At 42.2% G+C, this 15232-nt stretch overlaps 1 non-coding gene across 1 annotated transcript; it reads left to right on the forward strand.

The window, feature by feature from the left end:
- Positions 1-5719: 5719 nt before the first annotated feature.
- LOC141639350 (small nucleolar RNA R71) lies at positions 5720-5826 on the forward strand. Its single transcript, XR_012542487.1, has one exon. It is a non-coding gene; the product is annotated as a small nucleolar RNA R71 (small nucleolar RNA).
- Positions 5827-15232: the final 9406 nt, after the last annotated feature.

Below are 15232 nucleotides of genomic sequence, written 5' to 3' on the forward strand. Positions count from 1 at the left end.
AGGGGCCGCCTAAAGCCTCCTCAACAAGTATCGGGCGGCTCTCTATTCTCTGGCCGAGTCTCTCCCGTGGACGGTAGTTTCATCACCCGGCAACGCCAAAGTGCAATTCAGCCGCTGGGCCACATGACGACAAGCCTTTGTTAAGGAGTTTCAGCTCGTGAGCTCGAAACCGCCCCTTCCATGCCATCTTTGGCTACATATTCCCCAGCCAACCCAATCACTCATGTGATAAATTTCTGGGTCAAGTCAAGTCCAAGTCAAAGCCTACCCTGTGTTCAAGTCGGTACCGGCAAAGATTCGCCATAATCTCAAGCGACAGTGCTCCTAGAAAGGTGCCTCGGAAAGTTGTCACAAAACCAGTACCCCCGAGGATGGTAGAAAGTTTACTCATCATCCAAGGATCCCGAATACTAAATTTCATCGCCAATGGCATTCCTAAGGTTATTTTCAAGCAATTCTATTGCTCACCAGAAACTGCCTCAAATTTCACTAAGGGCTCAAAACTCGATGAAAATTGCGTAAATACATGGTTATGTTCCTAACATTGCCTCATATCCGTTTTAACATCAATTTGGCATAGCAAATCCATTTTGGGAAAAGCCTCAAATTTTTCGATCAAAAGCGATCGAAACCCTAGGCTACACAAAATTCAACAAATGTAGATGATTAATGCAAGATTGAACACATACTCCGATTAGCTCATGCTTTAATGAAGCTTTTGGATCAAACTCGACGAAATGGTGAAGATTTGAGAGAGAAATTGCAGAATTGTGTTTCGGAATAATGAAATACAATCCTTCCGAAGTTCGCTGCTTACGCAGAATAGCCAACTTGGGAAAAGATGCAGCAGCGCCACAGCTTTTCCCAAGAGACGCAGCTCTTTGCCGCGCTTCTTCCTTGTGTTCCTCCATACCGATTTTCAAAACTTCGTTATGAGTTCAAGTATTTGTGGGCCCATCTGGTGCGCCTTCTTCTTTAACGCTTATTATAGACTTTTTTTGGTCCGCTTACGATTCTCTTCGTCCTACTCGCGATTTTATCCAGGAATACAGCAAGATTTTCGCAAAGCATTGCTCAAATCTTTGTCCATTAAATAGGAGAGTATTTTGCAGGCGATCGCTTCACTCAAGATTTCTCCCACGACATATCTAGATGTTCCTAGTCACAAACATTCCCCAAGCAAGAGTTTTGTCTGTAGTTCACTGAGCAGACTAATGCAGCTGTGATTCCCTGAACGCAGATTCACGCGACGTCCTCGTCACAGTTCCAATATTTCGTGCTTCCCCGCATAGTTCCGATCTAAAGTTCCCACGGACTTAATTCCTTCGTACACCAAGTTATCTTCGCATCAAAGATTTTTGCCTTCGAAGCTGCCTAGCTCCGTCACCAGGGGTATCTCTGCATGGTCTTTCTATGGTCAAGTAGCTTCCTTACGTAGTCTATGGACTCTCTAAACTACTCCTCCCGATAGTCGCATGACTTCAAAATGTTCCCGACTTGACAGTCCTCGTTCGGATTTCGAGCCGCTTCTCGCCGCCATAGTCGCGTTGGCAATCTTCGATTGACTGATGACATACTGACTTCGCCTTTGTCCAAGCTTCTAGCCAAAGTGGGGCTCGAGATACTTTATTTCGCACTCTCGCGAAACTACCCGTGATGATTGGGCCGCATGTTCGGTACGCTGACGTATTCAGACGATCTTCAGTAAGATTATCGCTGGCGATTGCTCAAATATTAAAACGTCTACTCTCTCGCTAATATCTACGCATGATACCATTGCTTTTCGGCAAAGATTGTAGAAAGTACATCGTGAGTCCGGCCAAAAACCGCTCATTTTTCGATAATCGTTAAATCCCGAAATTTAATGTTCTCGAATGTTCTGATATTTCTATTCCATATTTTATAAGTTTTATCTTCGCAAATAATATCCTGTGAATATTCATATAAGATATTGGCGAAGTTTAATTATTTCCGGCCCCACTATAATCAAACATTAAATTTTTCTTCAAAGAGAGGAAAACCCCTCCGGGAATAGACGCAGCAGCGCCGTCGCCTCTTCCAAGGGACGCAGTTGGTCACTGCGCTTCTTCCCAGTGCCCTTTTCTCGTACGTTTACGTATTTTTCTATATCTTTCCTAGACCACTTCCAAAGAGTTCAAACTTATTCTTCACGGATTAGTATAAATAGGAGCCTTCGCTCCCATATTTCTGCGAGTGTCCGCCTCTCTTCTTCTCTTGCATTCTGGGGACTTGCCCGTTTACTAATCGGGCGCCTCACGTGTTGACTTCCACCACGTAAGCTCTGATTCTTCCTGCGTGACCACTTTCCGTCGTATGACTGACCAATTTGACCAACTACACTCAATCAACTTAATTAATCAATCGCTTTCTTACGATGGGAATTTCGCATTCGCGCTTTGCGCATTCACTTCAGTCGTATATCTTAGTCGCCTCGCTTGGCCAACATGTAACCGAGGCGGTATAACTTTATTTATTGTATTTACCTTTTCGCATCACCTCCATTGTAAGATTTGTGTCAATACACCATTAAAAACCGATTTCAAAACCGCGGCTTAAAACTCGTTCAGCTGATTTCCAGTGACGACGTCGAGAAAAGACGACAGAATCGCCGCGCTTCTTAAGAAGCTGCACTTCAGCTTCGACGCGCTTCGAGGTCGCCATGCCTCTGCAGCTTTTCTTTCTTCTTCGTCCTCTGTAATTCGTGTTTGTTATTTGTTTCGCTTATTTTCTTTAATTCTTCATCACGATAGTTTAATATCACACGTATATTAGTATACATAATCTATCATTCATTAATATGTTTCAATTATCATAAACTCGACTTTAAATCCTTAAATACTCAGCATTCAGTGGTTTTCGCCATTAAATTCAAAACCCGATTTTTAGAGATTCACTTGTTCATATCGGGTTTCGGAATTCGCCATCGATATAACTTTCATCTCGCTTATTCGGCGATATTCGTTGTATATCCGCTTTGGTATTTAAATTTAATCGACTTATTTCAACAGACTGAGGACGCCACCGCCGCTTATCATAACTTCATGTAAATAATCCGCTTCGCATCCGCCTCATTCATGTTTATCGCTTTCACGACCATCATCATTGACATGTAACAAAAGCATTAATCACTTTCATCCGCGAGTAAATAATTTAATCGATCCATAAAATTACCAATTAACATCGACGCATTATGCGTTCCTGCCACAACTGCAGAACCACTGGGAATGGGACGTTAAAGAATCGGCCGCGCTTCTTCCTAGAGGGCTTAGCCGCTGCCTGCTCCAGGCATGATTCTCGCTCCCTCAACTCCGCTTCAGCCGACTTCCAGCTTAATTAGTTTACGTGACAATTCAACCAATATCCGTATCATCGCTAATTCAAGGTCTCGTTAATTCTATTTCTTTATTCTTTATTCGTTTTCAAACTATCCGCTTTAAAGGTATTTTCACATAAACCGCCTATCCTCAAAATGTAATTGTTGATCTTTTCAAGCATCAGTAATTTATAGTTATTGTATTTCTTTTATCATTGTCAGTATGTTTCACATGTAAACCAACATTAAATCCCAACTTCAATCTCCAATCGTAGACGCCACCGTGTACAACCGACTTAGTTAATTCTCACATGCCAGTGATTTAAATCTCGGATGTCAGCATTGCATGCACATAGCCGACGATATATCGCGTATGAGACAACCCCCTCACTGGCTAGTGCGTAGGCCGCTATCGAGGCGCGGCGATTATGGCGGTTCGATCAAAAGAAGCCTCAATACGCACCTCTCACCCTTCTCACCTGCAGACCGGGCGTGAGCACCTTCCGTGGTCTCACCGGCATCCACGAGTCATTCTAGCACATAGAATGCCAAGGGCAACGCATTGATTAGTGTCTCGCGTCACTACTTGCGGTGTCTTGACACGACACGCAGGTATTCGACCGGTCCCACTTCCTCATACCAGGCGGTTTCACTTACAAAATGCAAACGCTTGTTTTTCGACCCTTCACCAAACACGCCCGCGGCGGCCCGGCCGTCCACAATACTTCATTAGCTTGCTTTCCAATAGTATCGCGGAGTTGGACGAGAACAACTCATCTTCCTTCGGCCATTATGGCCAACGTAGAGGCTTCTTCTTCTCATTATGAGCGGTGGTGAGCCATTCAAGCTCTCATTCTGCATTAAACTTTCTGTTTCTTCGATAGCAGCATATTGGAGGTCATCCACTCTCTTCTCCAATATGGATGGTGATTTCTTACTCCATAGCTTCAGCTCTTTGCATCGATTGATGCCAACTTCTTTTCCTATTGCTTCTCCCTTGGCCATAATGATCAATCCATAAAACATAGCTCATGTAAGCGGGAGCTTCCTACTGCCTTGTCAAGGTTAAAAGTGATCGTCATCTTCCATCTCCGACTGAGTGTGAGCTCTCCATGTTTCACATCAATCAGTTAAATTCACATGCTAGGATTAAAACTTGGACGATATATCAAGTATAGATGATGTCCCTAATCATTAGTAGAGGCCGCTATCGAGGCGGGCGGGATTAGGTGTTCGATCAAAAGAGCTTCCTAATACGTACCCTCACCCCTTACTCCCGATCTCTGTGAACATCCGTGTTCATTGGCATCCACGAGAGTCATTCTAGACATAGAATGCTAAGGGTAATGATTGCTTAGTGTTCATGTCACTACTTTGTGTCTTGACATGACGCGAGGTATTCGAATGGTTCCAATTTCCCATAAAAATTGGTGGCGACTCCAACAAAATGCAAACGCTTGTTCTCTTCCTCCCGAGCGCCCCCGTGGGCTCCCACTGTCCACACTTCATACCTTGTACCACTCCTCATATGGATGGCACTCACCGACTCATGTCTTGGGGGATTACCTTGAGGTGGTAGTTTCCCCTTTTGTCTTTGTGAACTAGAAGATGCTAATTGAGACATTTGAGTTTCCAACATCTTCGTGTGAGCTAGTATGTTGTTGATGTTGATGTCTTTTACTTGACTATCCTTTTGCATTTGAGTGAAAAATTCCTGTTGGTTCTTTTGCATTTGGAGGACCGCTTTTTGAACATCAAAACCTTGGTCATTTGTTTGATTATATGGAGGTTGATTTTGATAACTTTGGTTTTGATTGTAATAGGGTCTTTGAGCTTGGTTTCTCATTGGAGGTTGGGTGTATGTTTGTTGAGGGTTTTAAATATTTTGACTTTTGAATGAAAGATTGGGGTGAAATTTGGTGTTTTCATGGTAATAGTTGGAATAAGGGGTGCCACTTTTGTATGCTTGGAAAGCATTCACTTGTTCCTCTACATTCACTTTGGTCATGTCCCAAAGTTCCACAACTCTCACATACTCCACTTGGAATTGATGATGATTCTACCATAGTATTAACATGTTGCTTGGGTGATTTGGAAGCCTCTTTAAGTTTAGCCATGGCTTTCTCAAACTTCAAATTAATGGTGTCAATGTGAGCACTAAGTTGAGCACCCAATTGAGTAATAAAGTCCACCTCATGCTTTTCTCCTCTAGTAGCCTTCCGAAGTCTACTATATTGTGAGTTATGGACCGCCATTTCTTCAATCTTGTTCCATGTTTGATTGTCATCAACTTCGGTAAACATACCATTTGATGCCATATTAAGAATGTTTCGGGAGTCTTCATATAGACCGTTCCAAAATTGTTGTACAAGGAACCACTCGCTAAGTCCATGGTGTGGACAAGATCGACAAGTATCCTTGAATCTCTCCCATGCTTCATACAAAGATTCCTCATCCCTTTGTTTGAACCCGGTTATTTGGGCTCTCAACATGTTAGTCTTCTCCGGAGGATAGAATTTCTTATAGAAAGCAAGTGCCAATTTATTCCAAGAGTCAATACCAAGAGTAGCCTTATCTAGGCTCTTCAACCATTGTTTCGCGGAACCAATCAAAGAAAAAGGAAATAAGACCCATCGAATTTGGTTTTTAGTGTCTCCGGTTTGAGAAATCGCATCACAATAGTCACAAAAAATCTCCATATGAGAATGTGGGTCTTCACTAGGCATCCCCCCAAATTGACTTCTCTCAACTAGTTTTATAAATGCGGATTTTGCAATGAAATTACCGGTGAGATGTTGTGGGGTAGGAGTACCATTTGGTAAGTTCTCCTCGGTTGGTACGGAATGTGATGAAAATTTAGGCATTGTGGGTTGATTTTGTGGTTGGTTTTGTGTTGGGTTATCCTCTCATTCTCTTGCAAAAGGGTTGGTAAACTCAATATTATTTGGTTTAATGTCCACAATCTCACCAATACCTCTCAAAGTATTTCTAGCAAGTCTTCTATTGTTGGTCAAAGTTCTTTCAATTTCAAGATCAATGGGTAACAAGTTACCTTGTGATCTCCTAGACATGCAAAATATAAAACAACTCGAAAAAAATTAGAACAAACCTTGAGGAGTTTAACTTCCCCAAGGTAAAGAAAGACACAACTAAAAACAATTTACGAAAATCAAATCAAGTTAACACCGTCCCAGGCAACGGCTCCATTTTTGGTTCGTCGGTTTTGTTACTCGTCGTCAAAAGTACCCTTGACCAAAAAAATATTTATAACTTCACAAACTACTCTTAGTAAAGAGGCAATGAAAGGTCGGATCCCAAGGGACAGGTATTGATGTAGGATTTTCAATTGCAAATGGTTGTGTCTAGGGGTATCACAATTTGGGTTGAGGTAGGAGATCAACTAAACTAATCAACAATGTAAATAAAGTGATGAAAATAAGCAAGATGATTAAAATGAGATGTAAATAATTGATTAAAAGCACTAGGGTGTCATGGGTTCATAGGGGATTCATGGGATTTGATCATACAAACATGTTCTCTACTAGATGCAAGCCCTTATTGTTGTGATGGGATCGAGTTAGTGTATATCTTACAATCCCTAAGAAGGTTTGGATGCCGGAGTCGAATCGATTAGATTGTACAACACCTACAAGTCGACTTAATCCTTCCTATCCAACTATATGCATGGTCTAATGAAACTCGAATTGGTTTTTGTCTTACAAGTCTCATTGAAAAGGTAAGTGATGGGTAAAAAATGCAAGGACTCATAGGCTCGCATTTCATCAAACATAACATGTGCATAAGTTGGAATTACAACAAGCAAGAAAATTAATTATGAAAACATATTAGATTAAGCATGAATCAATCCCCATGTTGGTTTCCCCTAATTCCCCATTAACCCTAGTTATGGAAACAAATCGCTCATTATCAAGTTTAACATGCTAACAAGGTTGTCAATCATACTAGCAAGGCAAAACATGATGAACAAATGAAAATGATTAACAATAATTAAAAAGGATTAAGAGAGAATTATACCTATGAAGACGATTCCAAATAATGAAGCAAAAAATAATAGAAGTACTTGATGATTGATGGAAGGTTGTCAATCCTCCAAATAAACCCAAATAATCTTCTAATTACCCAAAATAAATGATGAACAATAGAGAAATTAAGGAAAGATTAAGGAATGAGATTTGTATTAAGACTAAATTAAGAGTTGATTACAAGATTAAGAGAGTATTAAGATAACACTAAGATTGGATTAAGACTTGATGATCATCTAGGTAGTACAAAGGGGTATTTATACTAAAGATTAGGTACAAAGATTAGGCTTACTAAGGGCTTAAATGACTATTAAGACCCATAAGAAAAGTTGAGGAAGTGCTCCTCTCCAAGGAGATGCGCATCTTTGTTTTGCTAGTCCCCCGAAGATATGCTCATCCCGAGCATCTAGGAAGGTGGCACGGTGGAGTCTGTCAGGAGATCCGAGGGGATCATGGGAGAGACGCTCGGATTGCTTGGCTTCAAGACGAGCGTCTTTGGGTCGGGACGCTCGGATTGCTGGGCAGGGAGACTCCACCGTGCCACCTTCCTTTAATTGTGATGAGCTCATCCCATAAGATATGCTCATCCCGAGCCTGCACAATTAAAGGAGTCTTCATATGCCCCCCGGTTCATTCTTCTTCTTTCTCTTCTTTCTTTTTCTTATTGGGCCCTTATGTAGGCCGTATTGACTTGAGTTTCATCAATGGAGGGTCGGTAGTCGGGTTCATTTTGGTGGAGAGTCATTCCGAAAAGGCCTTGAATAAGGCCAAAGGAGTCTTCATGGGCTTGAGCGTCGTAGTAGGAATCCTCATGGTCGAGAGGAATTCTAAGGTGTAGGCGGGGTATGTATGAGGTTGGAGGTTAATGTACCTCTCTAACCCCACCTTGGTGAGGAAGGCAAGGGTTTGGTCAAAGATACCCATGTCCCTCAAGGTCCCCGGGTGAAGGAATTTTGAAATCGGTAAGGCTTACTCTCAAGGAACTTAAAGTAAGTCTTAAGGTTGTTTGGTAATCCTTCATCCCCTCTAAAAGGTTTGGGTGGTGCAATGGGTGGGGGTTGGTTTGAGGATTCACCCTTCTTCTTAGACTTTCCCTTGCCAAGACCAAAAACCATCTTGTTCTCTTTTAAAAATTTCAAAAACAACCACTTAAAACAACCAAAAATCTGAAAAATTTTCTAAGGGGCAATTCAACAAACACCTTGTGTGCACTAGCACAATCTTGTGTAGCTAAGGTAATTTTGTTGAATATTTGCCTTCCCTAACAGAAAATGATTGCCAACAATCCCCAAATAAGCAATTACAAGCAAGAATTCAACTCGACTACTCAAAGGAAATTGAATTGAATAAATTTAAGACAAAGAAAGTGAAAAAAGTTGTTATACCTTCCCGGAAATCCTCAATCTTGCTTGAATAAAGAAGAATGTTGCATAAAAACCCCTTTATAACCCAGAAATCCACTTGAAAAAGCTTCAAATCTACCCGGAAAAATTCTAGGGTTTGGGAAATTTAGGGGATTTTTGTCAGAAATTGGGATGTTTGAAGGTGTTTTTGAAGGCAAGGATGATCTTGGTGAAGAAATTGGTGAAGAAATGGAGGTTTGTTGATGATAAGAGGTGATTTGGTTGAATTTGGAGTGAATGAGATGGGGTTTTGGGGAAGGTGTCGAAAAAGCTTTGGTATAATATGATGACTGCAAACGGGATTAGAAAGGATAAAGAACCGAGACTACAGACCTGCGCAGGCTGCGTAAAATTCAGTCTTGCCTGCGCAATCGTGCGCACCTGCGCAAGCCTTATGTGCAGGCTGCGCATAGGTTTGCAGTTTCGTCCTTGATTCCTTTAATTGTGAAAACAATAATTAGTGCCTTTTTTCTCCAATTTCCCTTGATCCCTTCTTCAAAGCTTCTTCCAAGCACTTTGCCTATTAAACCCGACTCTCATCTCCTCTTGGGCACGCCTTCCAAGAGGGTTCTTGGAAACCACTACATCATTTAACAAACCTCAAGTGCCTTTTTACATGTCAATGCAAATGAAATTAATTTAACAAAAATTAACATGCGAGTAAATAAATTGCGGAAATAAATTGCGGGATTAAATTGCGGAAATAAACTACGCTAAGAAAGCAATTAAATTGGGATAGAATATTTACAAATTTGTGCCGTATTTTTAACGTCGATGGCTCGACAAAGTGCTTCTCATGCTCATGCTTGGTAAATGGGGTCTTCCAAAGTGACTTGTTCAACAATTTGTGCTTCCATGCCTTCATGATACTCTTTAAGCCGTTGCCCATTCACCTTAATTGTCTTTCCCGTGCTCGGGTTCTCAACTTCGAGCGCTCCATGAGGATGGACTTTGCTCACAATGAATGGTCCAACCCATCTTGATCTTAGCTTCCCGGAGAACAACTTTAACCGATTTTGGAAAACAAGAACCTAGGTGCCTTCTTTGAAAACCCGCCGACTTATCATTCGATCATGCCATATTCTAGCTTTCTCTTTGTATATGGCGGCATTATCATAAGAGTCAAGACGGATTTCTTCAATTTCTTGAAGTTGAAGCTTCCGATGGAGGCCCGCATCATCTATGCTTTGGTTGAAGGATTTGATGGCCCAATAGGCTCTATGCTCCACTTCCAATAGAAGATGACATGCCTTCCCATAAATGAGTCGATATGGGGACATACCAATGGGTGTCTTGTAAGCGGTGCGGTATGCCCAAAGAGCGTCATTCAACCTTTGACTCCAATCTTTCCTATCGGGGTTCACTGTTTTTTGTAAGATATTCTTGATCTCCCGATTGGAAACTTCCGCTTGCCCATTGGTTTGTGGGTGATAGGCGGTGGAGACTTTGTGCACGACCCCGTACCTCTTTAACAATCCCTCCAAAATCCTATTGCAAAAATGAGTCCCCCGGTCACTTATCAATGCCCTAGGATAGCCAAACCTTGAGAAGATATTGTTGTGCACAAAACTTGAGACCGTCCTTGCGTCATCATTCCTAGTTGGTATAGCTTCGACCCATTTTGAAACATAATCAACCGCCAATAGGATATAGAGATACCCATCCGACTTGAGAAATGGTCCCATGAAATCTATCCCCCATACATCAAAAACCTCCAAGTAAAGCATTGGTTGTTGGGGCATTTCGTTTCGTCGTGAGATGTTGCCAACCCGTTGGCATTTGTCACAAGTATTGACGAAAACGTGAGCATCTTTGAACAATTTGGGCCAATAGAACCCGCACTCAAGGATCTTACGTGCCATTCTATGAGGCCCAAAGTGACCCCCGCAAGCGTACTCATGGCAATGTTTTAGGATGGATGGGATTTCTACATCTGGTACACAACGTCGGATGACTTGATCTTGACACATTTTCCATAGATATGGGTCATCCCATATATAGAATCTAGAATCGGACTTGATCTTATTTCTTTGACTCGATGAGAGTGAGGTGGGAAACTTCTTGGTTACCATGTAATTGACAAGGTTGGCATACCAAGGCTCAACGGCCTTCATGGAATATAGAGATTCATGTGGTAAGCTACCGTCAACTACGCCCATGGTCTTCACGAGATCTTCATTGATGTGAAGCCTACTCAAATGGTCGGCTACCACATTAGCACTCCCTTGCTTGTCCTTGATCTCTATGTCAAACTCGCTCAACAAAAGCACCCATCTCATGAGCCTTGCCTTGGTGTCTTTCTTGTCTACAAGTTGCCTTATAGACTTGTGATCGGTGTAGATAATGACCTTGGCACCCAAGAGATAAGCCCGAAATTTTTCAATGGCATACACCACCGCTAAAAATTCTTTTTCCGTGACGGTGTAGTTCCGTTGAGCATCATTCAAGAGTGAAGAAGCATATTGTATCACATGAGCAATCTTCCCGTCCCCTTGGCCTAAAACCACGCCAAGGGCATAATCACTAGCATCGGTCATGATTTCAAACGGGAGGTCCCATTTTGGAGCTTGAATTATCGGGGCCGTCACAAGCTTTTCCTTTAAATAATCGAATGCCAACCTACAAGCATCATCAAAAACAAAATCCACATCCTTGTGCAAAAGCTTGCACAAGGGGTAAGAAATCTTGGAAAAGTCTTTAATAAATCGACGGTAGAAGCCCGCGTGTCCTCGGAACGACCTTATCTCCCGAGTATTAGTAGGATATGGCAAGGTTTTTATTACTTCAACTTTAGCCACATCCACCTCAATCCCTCTCTTTGAGACTATGTGACCTAACACGATGCCGCTTTTAACCATAAAGTGACATTTTTCGGAATTCAACACAAGGTGTGACTCCGTGCATCGTGATAGGACCATAGTTAGGTGGTCCAAGCAAGCTTCAAAACTATCTCCATGGACGGTGAAGTCATCCATGAAGACCTCTAAGACTCTTTCAACAAGATCCGAGAAAAGACTCACCATGCAACGTTGAAATGTACCCGGAGCATTACACAAACCGAAGGGCATCCTTCGGTATGCATATGTTCCGAAAGGGCATGTGAATGTTGTCTTGGATTGATACTCCGGACGTATGGAAATTTGAAAGTATCCGGAATATCCGTCCAAGAAACAATAAAATTCCTTTCCCCCTAGCCTCTCTAGCATTTGGTCTAGAAAGGGTAGAGGAAAATTATCTTTGAAAGTCACGACATTTAGGGGGCGATAATCGATGCAAACTTTCCACCCGGTTTGAATCCGGGTGGGAATTAAAGCTCCTTCTTTGCCCTCGATTACCGTCACACCACCCTTTTTAGGTACACATTGAGTGGGACTTACCCATTGAGAATCACTAATGGGGTAGATGATTCCCATTTGGAGTAGCTTGATGATCTCTTCCTTCTTGATCACCCTCAAGTTGGTTTGAAATTATAAGGGGTAGAGTGTTGTTTGCCCCAATAAAGACGTATTTCAAGTGGTCGGGGAGTGGTTTTAGATTGGGGGTGGGTGGTTTAATGATGGATGGAAGTGGTCTTTAAAGGGAGGCCTCTAGGGGAAGGAATTTGGATGGGTTGTCATAAGAATAGGAAGAAAAACATGATTCGGATGAGCTGGGAATTGCGCAGGCTGCGCATAGGGTCTGCGCAGGCTGCACAGGATTGTGCAGGCTGCGCATGGGGAGTGCGCAGGCTGCGCATGTGCTCGACATTTCCTCTTCAATTTCATTCACTTCTTTTTCTTCCTTTGATTCTTCTAGTGGTTCTTCCTTTTCCAATGCCTCTATATTTTCCTGCACATCATGAGACAACAAAAACCGCAACCCTTCCTTCTCGACATTGTTAGTGAGGGCCACCTCAAGTGGGTCCCTTTGACTAAATTGGTAAACTCGATTTGCCAAATGTTCAATTTTATCAAGAAAGTAGCAACAACTCAAATCATCGGTCTTTTTCATCGTCTCATACACATTATATTTCAAAACTTTCCCTTCAAATTCCATGGTCAAAGTTCCATCATACATGTCAAGCTTGGTTTTGGAGGTTCTCATAAAAGGCCTCCCTAGCAGGAGGGGTGTAGCCTTACAGTCCGGTTCCATGTCCAAAACATAAAAATCGGCCGGAAATATGAACTTATCGACCTCTACCAACACATCTTCTACGAGACCTTTAGGGTGAATTGTGGAACGATCCGCCAATTGGATCACAACATTGGTCCTAGACAAGGGAGGCAATTCTAAGGTCTCATAAATGGAATAAGGCATGACATTAATAGAGGACCCTGAGTCTAGCATAGCTCTAGCAAAAGTTTTGCCTCCAATTGAGCACGATATAGTTAGCATGCCCGAATCATCGCACTTTTTGGGAAGATTTTGTTTGAAAATTGCCGGGACATGCCTACTAACCGTGACTCTTTCAACTCCTTTCCTTGGCTTCCGTTTAGGGGTGCAAAGTTCTTTGAGGAACTTTGCATACCTAGGAACGGTGTTAATGATAGTAAAAAGAGGGATGTTGACCTCACATTTCCTAAAAGTCTCATAAAGATCGGCGTCTTTATCAAACTTCTTGGGACTTGTGAGGGCACTAGGAAATGGTACCTCCGGTTCGTACTCTTGTTCAATCTCTTTGAGTTGATCCTTTGTGTTGGTGCTTCCTTCCTTTCTTTGTCAATGCTCCAAGGACTCTTTTCTTTTTCCTCATTAGCTTTTGAAGATAATCCTTTCTTTTGTTCAACCACAAGCTCTTCTTCAATTTGCTCTTCAATGTCAATAACCCTTTCTTGTGACTTGCCCCTTCTCTTCTTCTTGGGAGGGGATTCTAAAGTTCTCCCCTTCCTCAATGTCATAGCACTAGCATTCTCTCTAGGAGGAAATGTAGTTGAGGGAATAGAAGTTGAGGTCCTTTGATTTTTCTTGGTAAGTTCTTGGGCAATTTGGCCAAGTTGGACTTCAAGGTTGGCAACCTTGGCATCACTAACACTCTTGTCGACATCAATCTTGCCAAGCCTCTTGTTCGTTTTGACTTGCTCTTGCAAAATGTTCTTAAGAAAGTCTTGAACACTTGGTTCTTTTTGAGAATTGTTGTTGTTACCTAGATTGCCAAATTGGGATGATTGACCTTGGTTTTGGTTTCTACCTTGGTTGTTGAAATTCCCATTCCTATTTCCTTCTTGATTGAAATTCCCATTCCTATTTCCTTGAGAGTTTGAACCTTGACCTTGTCGGGAATTTTGGTCCCTCAAGTGGTTGAATTGACCATTCACAAAGCTCTTTGAGGTGTCACCACCCCAACCAAGTCTAGGATTGTCTCTACTCCCAACATTGTAATTGTTGCCACTAGGGTCATAATTGTAGTATCCTCCTCCGGAAGGATTCCTAGCATTGTAATTCCCATACCCCATTGCACTTACATTCTCTACTCCAATTCCTTCTTCAATCATGATGGGGCAATTTTCCTCCAAATGAGGACCTTGACAATAGTTGCATTCCACTTGATTTCCCCTTCCCCCATCCTTGTTTGGATTCTTCACTATCATATTCTTCACTAAGTGAGTCAAATCATTCACACTTTGCTCAAGGTTTTGAGTAGATGAGGAAGAGGTTCCCATTGAAGAAGTATTCCTTGTTCTCTTTTGAGTTCTTCCATAATTCCTCGTAGTAGAGGCAAGTCTCTCAATGATTTCCTTGGCATCCACTATGGAAACATTTTCCAACCCTTCTCCGGTAGGGAAATTGACCATTCTTTGATCATCTTGGCCTAGCCCTTCATAGAAGTTCACAAGAAGATCATCATCGCTCAACCCGTGGTATGGGCATTGAGCTACCAACTTTTTGAACCTCTCCCAATACTCATACATGGTTTCACCATTGAGGTCTTGTTCTATGGTAGTAATGGCCTTCTTAGCACTGTTGTGACGGGCATCGGGGTAGTACTTCTCAAGAAAGGCCGCCTTCATTTCCTTCCAAGTTCTTATAGATCCCGGATCAAGATAAAAGAGCCAATCTTTGGCCGAATCCAACAAAGAAAATGGGAAGGCCCGTAATTTGAATTGATCCTCCGTTACCCCATTCGGAATAGCACCTTCACACATCATGTGAAATTCCGAAAGGTGACGGTTTGGGTCATTCCCCGCATGGCCATGGAACTTAGGCAAGTTATCGATAAAGAAGCCTTTGAGTTCGAAATTTGCATTGGCTCCTAAAGGGGGATAGGTAATACACAAGGGTTGCTCATCATAATTCCTTGCTCGTATCTCCCGGATGTTTCTCGTGTCATTCGCCATAGGGGGATACTCTACTTCAATCGGATTTACTTCAATAGGTTCTTCTAAAGGTGCTTCTTCTACCCTATGTTCTCTTTGTGCTCTTTGGTACCAAGGATTAGTAAATAACCACGAATATGCTCCAAAAGCATCCTCTTC

This window comes from Silene latifolia, unplaced genomic scaffold, assembly GCF_048544455.1.
Source record: "Silene latifolia isolate original U9 population unplaced genomic scaffold, ASM4854445v1 scaffold_350, whole genome shotgun sequence".
Taxonomy (NCBI): Eukaryota; Viridiplantae; Streptophyta; class Magnoliopsida; order Caryophyllales; family Caryophyllaceae; genus Silene; species Silene latifolia.